Genomic DNA, 11,277 nt, shown 5'->3' on the forward strand with positions numbered 1-11,277 from the left:
GTCCGATCAGGCCCCACCAGGTCCGATCAGGTCCGATCAGGCCCCAGCAGGCCCCAGCAGGCAGCCTGTATGAAGAACAGCCCCATGCAAACTTGCCTGTCATCAGAACTTGGAGAAATATCGCCCCAGGAAATTAAAACAGCAGCACCTAAGTCTGTGCCTGCCTGCCTGCCCTGGCATAACTTCACACACAGGATATTTCTGTCATTTTTCACCAATCGTGAGCTGTAATTGGTTACCATAGAAACCCCCTCATTTCCACACCACCCAGCTGTTATGCAGAAAAACCAACCAGTTGCAAAGGCTGGAGAGCTTGGTTTGTTTTCCTTCCTCAAGTCCAGTTTCTTCCTTTTTAAAGTGGTGGATTTGTTCAGCCAGGGGAAGGAAGAAGACCAGGTGAGCAAGCCAAGACCGAGGCTCCACCCACCCCCAGCAGCCAGGACACAGGCCCAGCGCAGGGGCCAAGGCAGCCCCTCCCACAGGGAGGTCAGGGCCGATTCCGTGACCTTTGGGGACGGTTTCTTTACAGAGGTCAGGCCCTTGGGCCTAGATGTGCAACCTGTACTTCCCTGGTCCTGAGGCTCAGGTGGGGCCCTTCCTGGGTTGAGGTTGCACCCTGGCATTAGAGGATTTGGCCACATCTGCCAGGACCATGGATGAGGTGACAAGTGACCTCTGTCGTCACCCCTCCAGCTGGCCCTGAAACCTAGCAGGACCCCAGGAATGCTCTCCCACCAGACCCTGCTCTGCACAGGGCTGGGAGCCACTCAATGCCACATGCACTTCATGACTAAGATTCTTGGACCACTCGCAACCCTCGCACCCAGGAAAGCACCCCTGTGCTGTCAGCCATCTCTCAAGGCGGCAGGGGACTTCACACATGCTCAGGAGGGGGGCTTCGCGTCTGCTGTGGTGTCAGAGGCCAGACACACCACAGTGCAGGCAGAGGTGGTGCCAGCTCCCCCAAAGCATGGGGCACCCACAGGCCCCTTCGAACATGCCTCCCGACACCCACGAGGATGGCTACAAGTAGAAAGATGAACAATTCCAAGTCCTGGGGGGGGACGTGGGGAGATGGGAACTCTTAATGTGTTCTTGGTGGAACAGAAAATGGTGCGGCTGCTACGGAGACCAGTTTGGGAGTTCCTGAGAGCCAGCGTTCCCAGCTGACCCAGCAGTTCCACTCTTGGCTACAAGCATACGTCCACGTCCACACAGAACTGTGTGTGGGAGCTCACAGCACCACCAGTCATCACACTGGGAAGTGGAAACCACCTCAGGGTCCATCAACAGATGCATGGATAGACAGAGGGCTCCATCCCCACCATGGAATGTTATTCAGCCATAAAAGCAAGTCCTGATCCTCTCAATGGGATGAAAACATGTGAAGTAAAAGAGGCGACTCACAGACGGCGACATGTCCCACGACTCCATGTACATGATGTGCCCCACATTGGTCAACCCAGATAGAAAGTAGATTAGTAGCAGGGGGCCATAGGGGGTGATTGAGAAAGGTTATCAGGTTTCTTTTAGGGATGACAAGTGTGTTCTGGAATTAACAGTGTTGATGGCTGCACAACCTCGTGAATATACTAAAACCACTGAATTGTACACTTTGAAAAGGCCAATCTTAGGGTAAGTTATATCTCAAGAAGTAGACGTGTGCAAGGGTGGTGGAGAGACCGACTTGGGGTGCGGTGCAAAGTGTCCTCATCCTGGGCCCGAGCCCCAGGCAGGTGGAGGAAGGAAAGGCGGCTGAGGCCAGAGCCGGGCTCTCTGCGCTGCTGGCGAGACTTTTCAGAGCCGTCCACGCGATCCTCGCTGGGACTCGCTGCTTCCTTGAGTGCCAGGCTGCCGGCGTCCACAGCCCGTGAAGGACAGGCCTGGATGGCAGTCCAAGCCTAGACTTTCAGGTGAAGACCTAACTCCCCCAGCCGCCACCCCGCCACCTGATGGCTTCCAAATGGGGAACTAGTGCTCCATTTCACCTTATTTTCTAGTTTGCAGCTTTCTTGCTTCTCCCCTTCTACATTTTTATTGAAATCTTCTTTTTCCCCGAGAACAGTTTAATATGATTCAGCTAACTGAGATTCAATTCGATACCTTCTGTATATTTTCTCCAAAATGAAAATCACTGTCAGGGGACACAGAGTCCTCTCTTCCACTTACGGCGGCACTTCTCCCCGAGGGGCAAGACAGCTGCACCTACTTGCCAGAGCACCAGGGTGGTGAGAATCTGGGTTGGGAGCTCACACAGGAGCCCTGGGGCTGCACGGCCCAGAGGCCATCAGCCGGCATCTCCAGGATGGGAAGGGACCTCAGCGGTGTCAGGCAGGTGACCAGTCTGTCCCAGCCCTGCCACGCACAGCCCAGCACCAGCTGACTGTGGATGAGCCCTGTCCCCAGAGCCTCTGCTCTTATGCATGTCATCAGCTGGCTTCAAGGAGAAGCCACAGTGGGAACTCTGTCCAATCGAGAAATGTGCCTGGGAGTGGGCTGTCGCTCCCGCCCTGCAAGCCCGTCTTCCATCCTTCATACGAGACGACGGGAGCAGGTGGGCCCTGAGGTCATCTCACCTGCTGAGAAGATGCATGCACCTATGATCAGTAACTGACAGGCACAGCTAGACATAATTCCAGGGCGCAGGTGGCATAAACAGAGATGCTTCTTCAGGCACATGGCTGGCTCTTGTGCCCCATTGTCTTTTGTGGGTGCCTCTCCCCCTGAAGACATGGATGTCCCTTTACCTGGGGCCCGGGGACCCGGGGAGCCCCTGCTGAGTCTCCCTGCACCCCTCAGCATGACCCCCGAGCCCAGATGCTTCCTGTCCTGCCTCCCTTCTATTAGTTTGTTTGCTTAAATGAACTTGTCATTTTAGATGGCTTTCGATTTACGGGGATGAAAACAGGATTTCCCCATGGCCCCAACATTGCCACGGTGTCCCTGTCATAGCCAGGAGGAACACTGGGTCCCACCCAGGATACCGTGTGACATTTAGTCGTCACGTCTCCTTAGGCTCCTCTTGGTCACAGTTGCTCAGACGTCCCGTTTTTGATGCACCGACAGTTTTGGGGCGAGACTGTCCTTCCACTGGGGTTGTCTGGCGTTTTCTCATGGTTAGACTGGGGTGACGGGTCTTGGGAGGACCCAGGGGTGCAGTGCCCTTCTCATCACATTGTATCAGGGGTGCCTGCTGTCGACGCGACTGATCACTGTGATGTGGCCTCGGTCACCTGGCTGAGGTCCTGTTTGCCAGGTGTCTGCACTGAATGGCTTCCCTCCTCTCTCCTTTCCACTCGCTGATCTTTGGATGCAGGTCGCTAAGCACACAGTGCACACTCTTGGGGGGCACCCACTTTTTTTTTTAACTCTTCAGAGCTCACCTGTTTGCTGGCCAGCACAGGCCGGAGGAAACAGAACGGGACGTGTCTAAGGGAGCGGCCATCCCAGAGTGGGTGGCGGACGACGGGAACCATTTTTCCGTTTTTTAATACTTATGGTCCAGTGCTTCTGAGTGTTGGCTGGCAGGAGGGAGCCTGAGTGTCCCAGCCCCTGTGGGCTCTCTCCCCAGGGACCTGGAGGGAGGCGCAACGCCATGGAGCACGCTCAGAGCTACCTTCGAGAACACGAGGCCACGATTCTGCTCTTTGCAGAGACAGGAGAGCCAGGGGCAGGGCCCTGGACGGAAGGAGCCAGCGGCAGGCCCTTCGAGGACAAAGCTCAGACCCCAAGGCTAGAACTGAGGGGACAACAGCGGCCGTGCTCAACCCCAGAGTAAAGTTCCAGCTGGGGAACTTTCGTCACCACGTCCTCCTCCTGATGAAACACGCATTCCATCAGGAGGACACATTTACTCTTAGGTGGGAAGTGGAACCCTGATGCCTGGTGTGCAAAGGGCCCCAGTACCCCTAGATTCTCCCAGATTCCATGCTGCTCCAAGTTCTCTGGCACTGCTGCCCCGGAGAGAGAGGGGTGCGGTCCCCGAGGCCAGCCGACTTCCTTCACAGAACCTCTGGCTCCAGGCACACTCAGAGGCCACTTTCATCCCATGTCCCCGGATCACCAGGCGGCCTCCCGCTGGATTTCAGGAGCAGAGACCTACCCTCCCTGACGCTGAGACATAAGGCCTCTCGGTCTCCATCCCCCAGCTCTGGCTCAGAAAGGGAACACGCTTTCACTTGGCAGTCACTGGCCCAATTCTCCTGATGAAGAGAAGGGGGTGATGAGTCACTTGCACGGCGTTCCCAGCCTGATGTCACTGGGATGTCCTGTCAGAGCCTTCTCGCCCCACCTGGTGACTGATGACAATTCTCAGCACCCCGCCCTTCCAGGAAAGGTGCCTGGGCGGCCTGCAAGGGCTTCTTCCTCAGCGGCCCCCGTGGATGTCAGGTGCACACGTCGTATTTGACTCAGAGAAGGAGCAGCATAAGAATGACTCATTTATGTGGGATAGAAACCTCCAGAATGACAAGAAGTCTCTGGCTACTGTCCTTCCCCAGAGCAAGGGGGTCCTCTTAGCAGCCACGAGAGTGATCTCACTCCTGGGTCTGAGCCTGGGAGCACTGGAGCCTGAGTGCACCAGGACAGTGCCCCACTAGGGGGCAGCCCGGCCAGCGCCCCACAGAGAAGGTGTGCTCGCTGTCACGTGGCTTCCTCCCACGGCCAGGGTCATCAGAGGGGCTGTGAGGAGAACCTGAGCGCACCCCAAATGTGTCCACCTAACCGCCCCACCGGGGTTCCCCAGCACCGCCGGGAATCACAGGGTTTCCTGGCTGGAAGGAACAGTGTCAGTCGCCTGGTCCCGCCCACTCCAAAGTGGGCTCCGAAACCACTGGGCTGGGGCCCTAGCGGGGTTCCCGGCCGTGGCCTTGGCATGATCTGTGGTCCAGCTCGAGTGAGACGCAGTGGGTGAAGCAAAGTGAAACCGGCCTCTTACTGGCCCTTTCTCCTGGGACATCCGTGGTCTCAACCCAAACCCTCATTACTCGGATGATGCCGACATGAGACCCACAGAGGAAGGGGCCTGGCTGGGGGCACAGCGAGCCGGCATCGGACCTGGACCCGAGTTTAGGACTGAGGCACTAAGGTCTGTGTGCTGAGGATCTGGGGCCCACAATGCTAGACCTGAGGGACCCAGGACGTACTAGAAGCAGCAGAGCAAACAGACGTCCTCTCTGATCTGCAACGGCAGTGACTCCACTCCCTAGACAATCCACCTAGTGGCTCTGCCTCAGGGGAGGGGTGCCTGGGGTGGGCGCCGGGCCTTGGCAGGTGCTCCTCCACGCCCCTCCCCCCTCACACAGCGGTCAGGGCCTGGCCCGTGGGTCTCAGGGAACCGCTTCACACTCTTGCAGAAGACCATGACCCAGGCATCTCGGTGACTGCCTTGCAGTGTCCACAGTGCATTTACACATCAGTGCTTCTCACTGGGGGCGATGGTGCCCCAGGGGACATCTAGCAATGTCTAGACACATTTTTGGTTACAGGGAGCTGGGGGAGGGGCTTTGCTGCTGACCTCTAGTGGGCGGAGGCCAGAGATGCTGCTGGACACCCTACTGTGCACAGGAGGGCCCCCCACAGTGACCTCTCCAGCCCTGAATGTCCACAGGGCTGAGGTGAGAAACCCTCTCTCTCACGCAGGCACGGCCTGCTCCTCCCAGGTCCTGGTGAGGTGGGAATGACCATCTTTATCCCCAAGAGGAAAGAGACTTGGAGGTGACCGACCAACATATGCTCCAGAAGCAGCACCGTGTGGAGGGGACACCGGGGGCTCAGGGCCAGCTACCTGACTTCTTGGTGCTGTGTGAGCTTGGGCAATCCGCGTAACTGCTCTGTGCCTCAATTTCCCCACTGGCAAAATGGGGTGAATGTGGGTACCCATACCACAGGGTGTCAGGGGGACTCCACGGTGACTACGTAGGCGGCTCCTAGTAAGCCCTCACAAGCATCCACGTGACCCTTCCCCTCTCCCAAGAGGCCCGTCTCCTCTCCTAGGAGCTCAGAGCAGCGCGTCTGCAGAACTGGGAGGCACGAGACGCTGCTCCCCAGGCTTCGCAGGTGCTGCTGGAAGGAGGCTGAAGGATAGCAACGCGCTGGCGTCTGGTTGCTGAGCAACGTGCCCGTGAGCATTCCGGAGGAGTGAGGCGGTGACAGGCAGTGGGTGGGTAGCCCTGGGGGTGGGAACGTTCTGTCCCTGGGAGGCGGAAGTCAGGCTTCGTGTGTCTGACGTTGGGGTGCCTAACACTGCAGCCAGCTGGGTCCCCAGCGCCTTCCTACAGCCATTGTGCAGAGGGACAGTGGGCAGGCCACCAAGGACCAGCGGCCCCACGAAGCCCTGGCCTAGCAGGTCCCCTCGGCTCAGCTACTATCCCTCTTCTATTGCATCTGTGCCCTCCCTGGGCAGTGTCCAGGGCCTGACCAGCAGCTGCCTTGCAGCTGGACACCTCCCCCAGGTCAGCCAGCTGCCTTGCCCGGTGCCCTGGGCCATAGCGTCCATGCTTCTTGTGCAGGTGGGAACAAAAGTGTGAGATGGGCCCTGAGCACGAGCTAGCCCATACCAGGGCCAAGCACTGTCTCTTCTCCACATCCCTCTGCACAAAAGAGCAGAGCTGGCAAAGCCTGGCATCCACAGGCGCTGGACTATCACCCTGCCTTCCGGCGACCTCCCCTGACCAAAGTCAGCTCAGAGCAAGGACGCTCAGAAGGGCCTGGAAAGACAAAGTCGACTCTGCAAAGCCCGGCAGAGGTTCTCAGCCCCAGCCGCACGTGACAAGCATCTGGGTGGGGGAGAGGGTGGTTACCAATGCTGAGACCCAGGCGTCACCACAGACCCACTGACCAGCATCTTTGGGGACCGGGCCCAAAACCAGCAAAGCTTCCGGAAGCTCTGCAGAGTCACCCAGGGTTGCGGGCCGAGGACCAGCACCTGTCCCTCACAGAGACCCGGGTTAATCCTACTTTATGTCCATCTGCAACAAAAGCTATCGGATGGGCTGGTGGGAAGAGAAGGGGTGCTGCCAGGTGACCCTTCAGAACAGGGGTCCTGGGCAGAGCAGCAGCACCCAGCAGCTCGGGCAGCAGGTGTGACAGCTCCTTCCAAACCTTGCTTGCCCTCCACCAGGGCTGCCAGGCCAGGAAGACGGTCCTGGGAAGCTCCTTACGCAATCATGTGAAAAGATAAGAGGCACGCTGCAGAAATGTGTATTTGTGGAAAATCGGGCCAAAGAGAAGCGAGCGTGGAGACAAAGCGTGGAGTGGGCGCTGACATGGAAAGGCACACGGATGGAGCGGCAGCGCCCGCCAGGCACGCGGCTGAGCATTTCACACACGCTGTCTCGCGCCGTTCACACGGTTACCCTCTGAGAAAAGCTGCTGTTACTCTCATCCGGCAGAAGAAAGAAAAGCACCAAAATAGTCACCGTGCTTTCCTCTGGAAAGAAGTCTCTGAACAATACAGCTGGAAGCAGGTGACGCAGCCGCAGGGAGAAGCTACGTCCAGCAAGGACACTTTCCTCCAAGGTTTCGGGTTTTGAAAACTGCCCCGCCGTCTGCCTCGCGCTGGGAAGGACGCAGGTCTCCTAGAGAACGTTCTGAGCATCTCAGACGCGGCCGCTGGTGAACAGAGCTCATTATTGGCAGTCTCGCCCCTGAAAAATGGACTCAGAAGAATAGATGTCGTCAACTTCCAAAGCACCCGTTGAAGTCCCTCCATCTTCACGGGAAGCATCTATTTTGGGTTTGCTGCTCTTGTCGTGTCGGTATTTACGCAACTCAGTACGCGAGCCAGGCACTTTTTTAAGCCAGCCAAGAAGGATGAAGGAAAATTAGTGAAGGAGTCACAGCCTCTCAGAATGACAAACAGGGCTGTTGCGGGTTTCCAGGATTGGCACCAAAGGGAGGGAGTGACGTGGTTGCAGGTGGGGAGGGCGAGGCATGGGGAAGAGAGAGCAGAGGGCCCAGGGGAACCCTGGGGTCAGGTCACAGCTCCACAGTATGGCCTGGGCAGGTCCCTTCACCTCCTCGGGCACCATCTCCTGCGGCAGTCATGTGCCCACCTAGTGCAAGGGGATGTGACTATGACGAGATGCTGGCAGAGCTCTTAGCAAATGGCCCAGCTACACTTGTTAGGCATGAAAAGGGGGTCTGGACTCTGGCCATGGGAGCTGGAAGCAGAGCAGCTGTGTGTCCAGCGACGGAGCGGGGCGGTTAGCCAAAGCAGCCCTCGGGGACCAGCTGAGGCTGGGACCCTCGCTCTCTCCAGTGGGCTCCAGCCGACCCTGCTGAGCGGCTTGTCTCTGACCTCCAGGACCCCCAGGACCAGCTCACAGGAAGAGCTGAAGTAAGAGCTTCCTTCCCAGGGGTGACTGCTCGGAGGACCCAGTGTGGCTGAAGCATCATGGCTTCATCAGAGGGTAAACTGAGGCAGCGGAAGTCAGTAGTGTGAGAGCTCAGAGTGGGCTTTATGAAGGAGGGGGAGTTACAGAAGGACGGGAGAGGTTCTGAGGCTGGCAGGACTCGTGAGGCAGCTGGGGAGGGATCCCTGCAGCCAACTGGGCATAGGGATGGGGCAGGTGACCCTGAAGGTCCTTCTGAAGGGCACATTTCAGGCAGCACAAGAAGGGAGCAGGGGGGCTCAGCCTTCCACGGTCAGAAGCAGACCTGCCCACCTAAGGGGACTTGGAGAGCCCACAGGCCCTCGGCCCCTCCAACCCCTGCCACACACAGGTCATCACTCTCAGTCCCTCACGCCTGAGTGTAAATGGGGCCTGCCCAGCAGATTCAGGACTCATCTGGTGGCCTGCACTGAGCACAGGGGTCTTGAGAATAAGCACGGGGTGGGGCAGGGGGCTGTTGGGGGCTCCTCCGTGGCCCATCCAATACCCCCACGTCCACGGGTGGGGAAAACAGGAAACAGTAACTTGGAAATAGGCTGGAACTGCAGAAGCACATGAAACCATCCAAGCAAATCCGCAATGTAGGTCAAGTTCAGTCTCATCTCCAGCTACAGAAAGTCCCCATGTTCCCAACAGAAGAGGAGTGGCAAAGAGAGGCTCTGCAGACGCCCCCTGACAGCCCACCTGCCCCCGCCCCCCGCAGTGAGGAAAGCGCCAGGCACGCGTCCCAAAGGGGATGGACGGTGAGGCACTGAGAGGCTGCCCTGGGGGGCGGCCCAGGGAGGGACGGACTCACCCTGAGCGTCACAGTGGCCTCTGGGACAGTCGCCCTCCCTTCTAGGTCCTTGTTTGGCCGGCCCATTCACTCCGTCCACGCCCTCTCACAGAGGTGACCCGCTCCCCCATATTCCTAACGAGGGCATGGATGTCCCAGAGGCGTTGGCGGGCCTGGCCGAGGTCACCAGCCAGGGTGCAGCGCAGCAAGGACCGAGCACCGGCCCGTGAGGCTCAGTGCCCCCCTTGCGGCACCCAGCTCTACCTGCCCAGGGCCCATGGGCGCAGTGAGGTGAGGGCAAGCTGCCAGCCAGCGCCACAGTCACAGGGAGCCCGGGGACGTGCTGCCTGGCGCGGTCATATCCACTCTAACCACGGACAATGGTTTCTCAGCCTCTGTTTGGACACACGCGACGGGGAACTCACTACCTCAGAGCAGACAGAATGTGGGGCAGTGGCTCAGTTAGAAAAGCTCCGGTGTGAACCTCACACGGCTTCCTGTGATTTCTCCTCCTGTGGGGGACTCAGGACCAATCTAACCCTTGAGTGGCACTGCCCCACGCAGGTGGCAAGTGCCCACACTCACACAGGCACAGGTGGACACGCGTGGGCACACACACACGCTTGAGACTTGAGAGGGAAGCCCCCAAACACTGTGCTCTGTTGGACCACGAGTCAACGAGGCTGCTCCCCCCCAGCTCCCCGACAAAAGCCCGGCTCCAAGCTCGGGTGGTTCTGTGCAGAGGTCCCTGAGCAGCTGCTGTTCCTTCCAAGACGAGCTGGGTTGCAGATCCGCTGCCTTCACCACTCGAGAGAGGGTCCATGTGATGATTCTCTGGGCTACAGACGAACTCCCTGGAGTTAGCTGCTCTGTCTGGCAGCGTCTGTGACACGCGGCTCTAACTTGCATCTCATCTCCATCTTATTTGAGCTCCAAGCTCCAGAGCGAATGTCCAACACTGGCAGGGCAGGAACCGTGGGTCCCGCTGTCCAGATGGGGACACTGAGGCCCAAGGGGGCCAGGGCTCACTACATGGAGGGAGTGGCTGGGCAGAGCCAGGACCCAGCTCTGGGCCACCTCCACGTGTCCCCCACACCACCATCCGCCATGGCAGGCAGTGACCTCACCAAGGGGGCTGAGCCGGCTCCTCTGAGCAGGAATCAACGGGCTTTGGTTGTATCACTCTATACAGTAAACAAGAACCATGAGACAGTGTCACATGGCAAAGGTCCCCGGCTCCAAAGCTGGCCCTTAGGTGGAGAGGGGACAGGTCAGCAGCCCTGAGGAGCACCAGGCTGATATCCGTGGAGGAAGAGGAAGGAGAGAAACGCTGTGCACAGATAGCACGAGGCTGTCATTGAGCCGGCCCTCATGGGACATCTCCCTGGTGTGAGGACAACACCCGAACCCAAAGATGCCACATCCTGTGCTGTGTGGGACGCGGGACGAGTTCTTCCATGAAGGGGCCTTTCCCGCAGCTGCCGGCCATCGGAGCCCCTCGTTACCACTGCAGCCCACTCAGACCTGGCTCCCACCCCCTCTATGAAAACTGTCAGGACCACCCGCCCCGTCTCAAACCCAGCACAGGGGCCTCTGCTGTCACTGGGCGTGACCTCTTGGCAGGACCCAGAACATGCCCACGGCCTCTCACCAGTGAAGACTTTCTGGGGACCAACCTCCCACCTCTCTGAGGTTGTCATGGGCTGAGTTGTGTCCCCCAAAATTCATTGAGTGAAGTCCTGACCCCCCCCACCCCCGCCGTGCCTCAGAGTATGACTATTTGGACGTGGGGTCTTTAAAAATGTGATTAAGTAAAATGAAGTCATGTGAGTGGCCCTAATGCCTTATAAAACACGGATCAGGACACAGACACCCACAGAGGGATGACCATGTGAGGACACAGGGAGAAGATGGCCGAGGAGAGAGGCCTCAGGGGAACCCACGTGCCCACACCTGGATCTGGGACCGCCAGCCCCCAGGACGTGAGAGCCGGTGTGTAGTTAAGGCCCCGGGTCTGTGGCGCTGTCATGGCACCTGGGTGGGCTGGCACAGGCTGCTGCTCCTCTCAGCTCCCACCTGGAGAAGCTCAGGGCTCCGCGCCCTCGCTTG

The 11,277-nt window shown here is 58.6% G+C and overlaps 1 protein-coding gene across 1 annotated transcript in view; it reads right to left on the reverse strand.

The window, feature by feature from the left end:
• Window positions 1–4,121, reverse strand: part of AJAP1 (adherens junctions associated protein 1) — a 65,857-nt gene extending 61,736 nt beyond the window's left edge. The window contains exon 1 of the mRNA XM_019627487.1: window positions 4,103–4,121. The gene's annotated coding sequence lies outside the window, so the exon portion shown is untranslated. The remainder of the gene's footprint in view (window positions 1–4,102) is intronic.
• Between the last annotated feature and the right edge of the window lie 7,156 nt (window positions 4,122–11,277).

This window comes from Hipposideros armiger, unplaced genomic scaffold, assembly GCF_001890085.2.
Source record: "Hipposideros armiger isolate ML-2016 unplaced genomic scaffold, ASM189008v1 scaffold_734, whole genome shotgun sequence".
Lineage (NCBI taxonomy): Eukaryota > Metazoa > Chordata > Mammalia > Chiroptera > Hipposideridae > Hipposideros > Hipposideros armiger.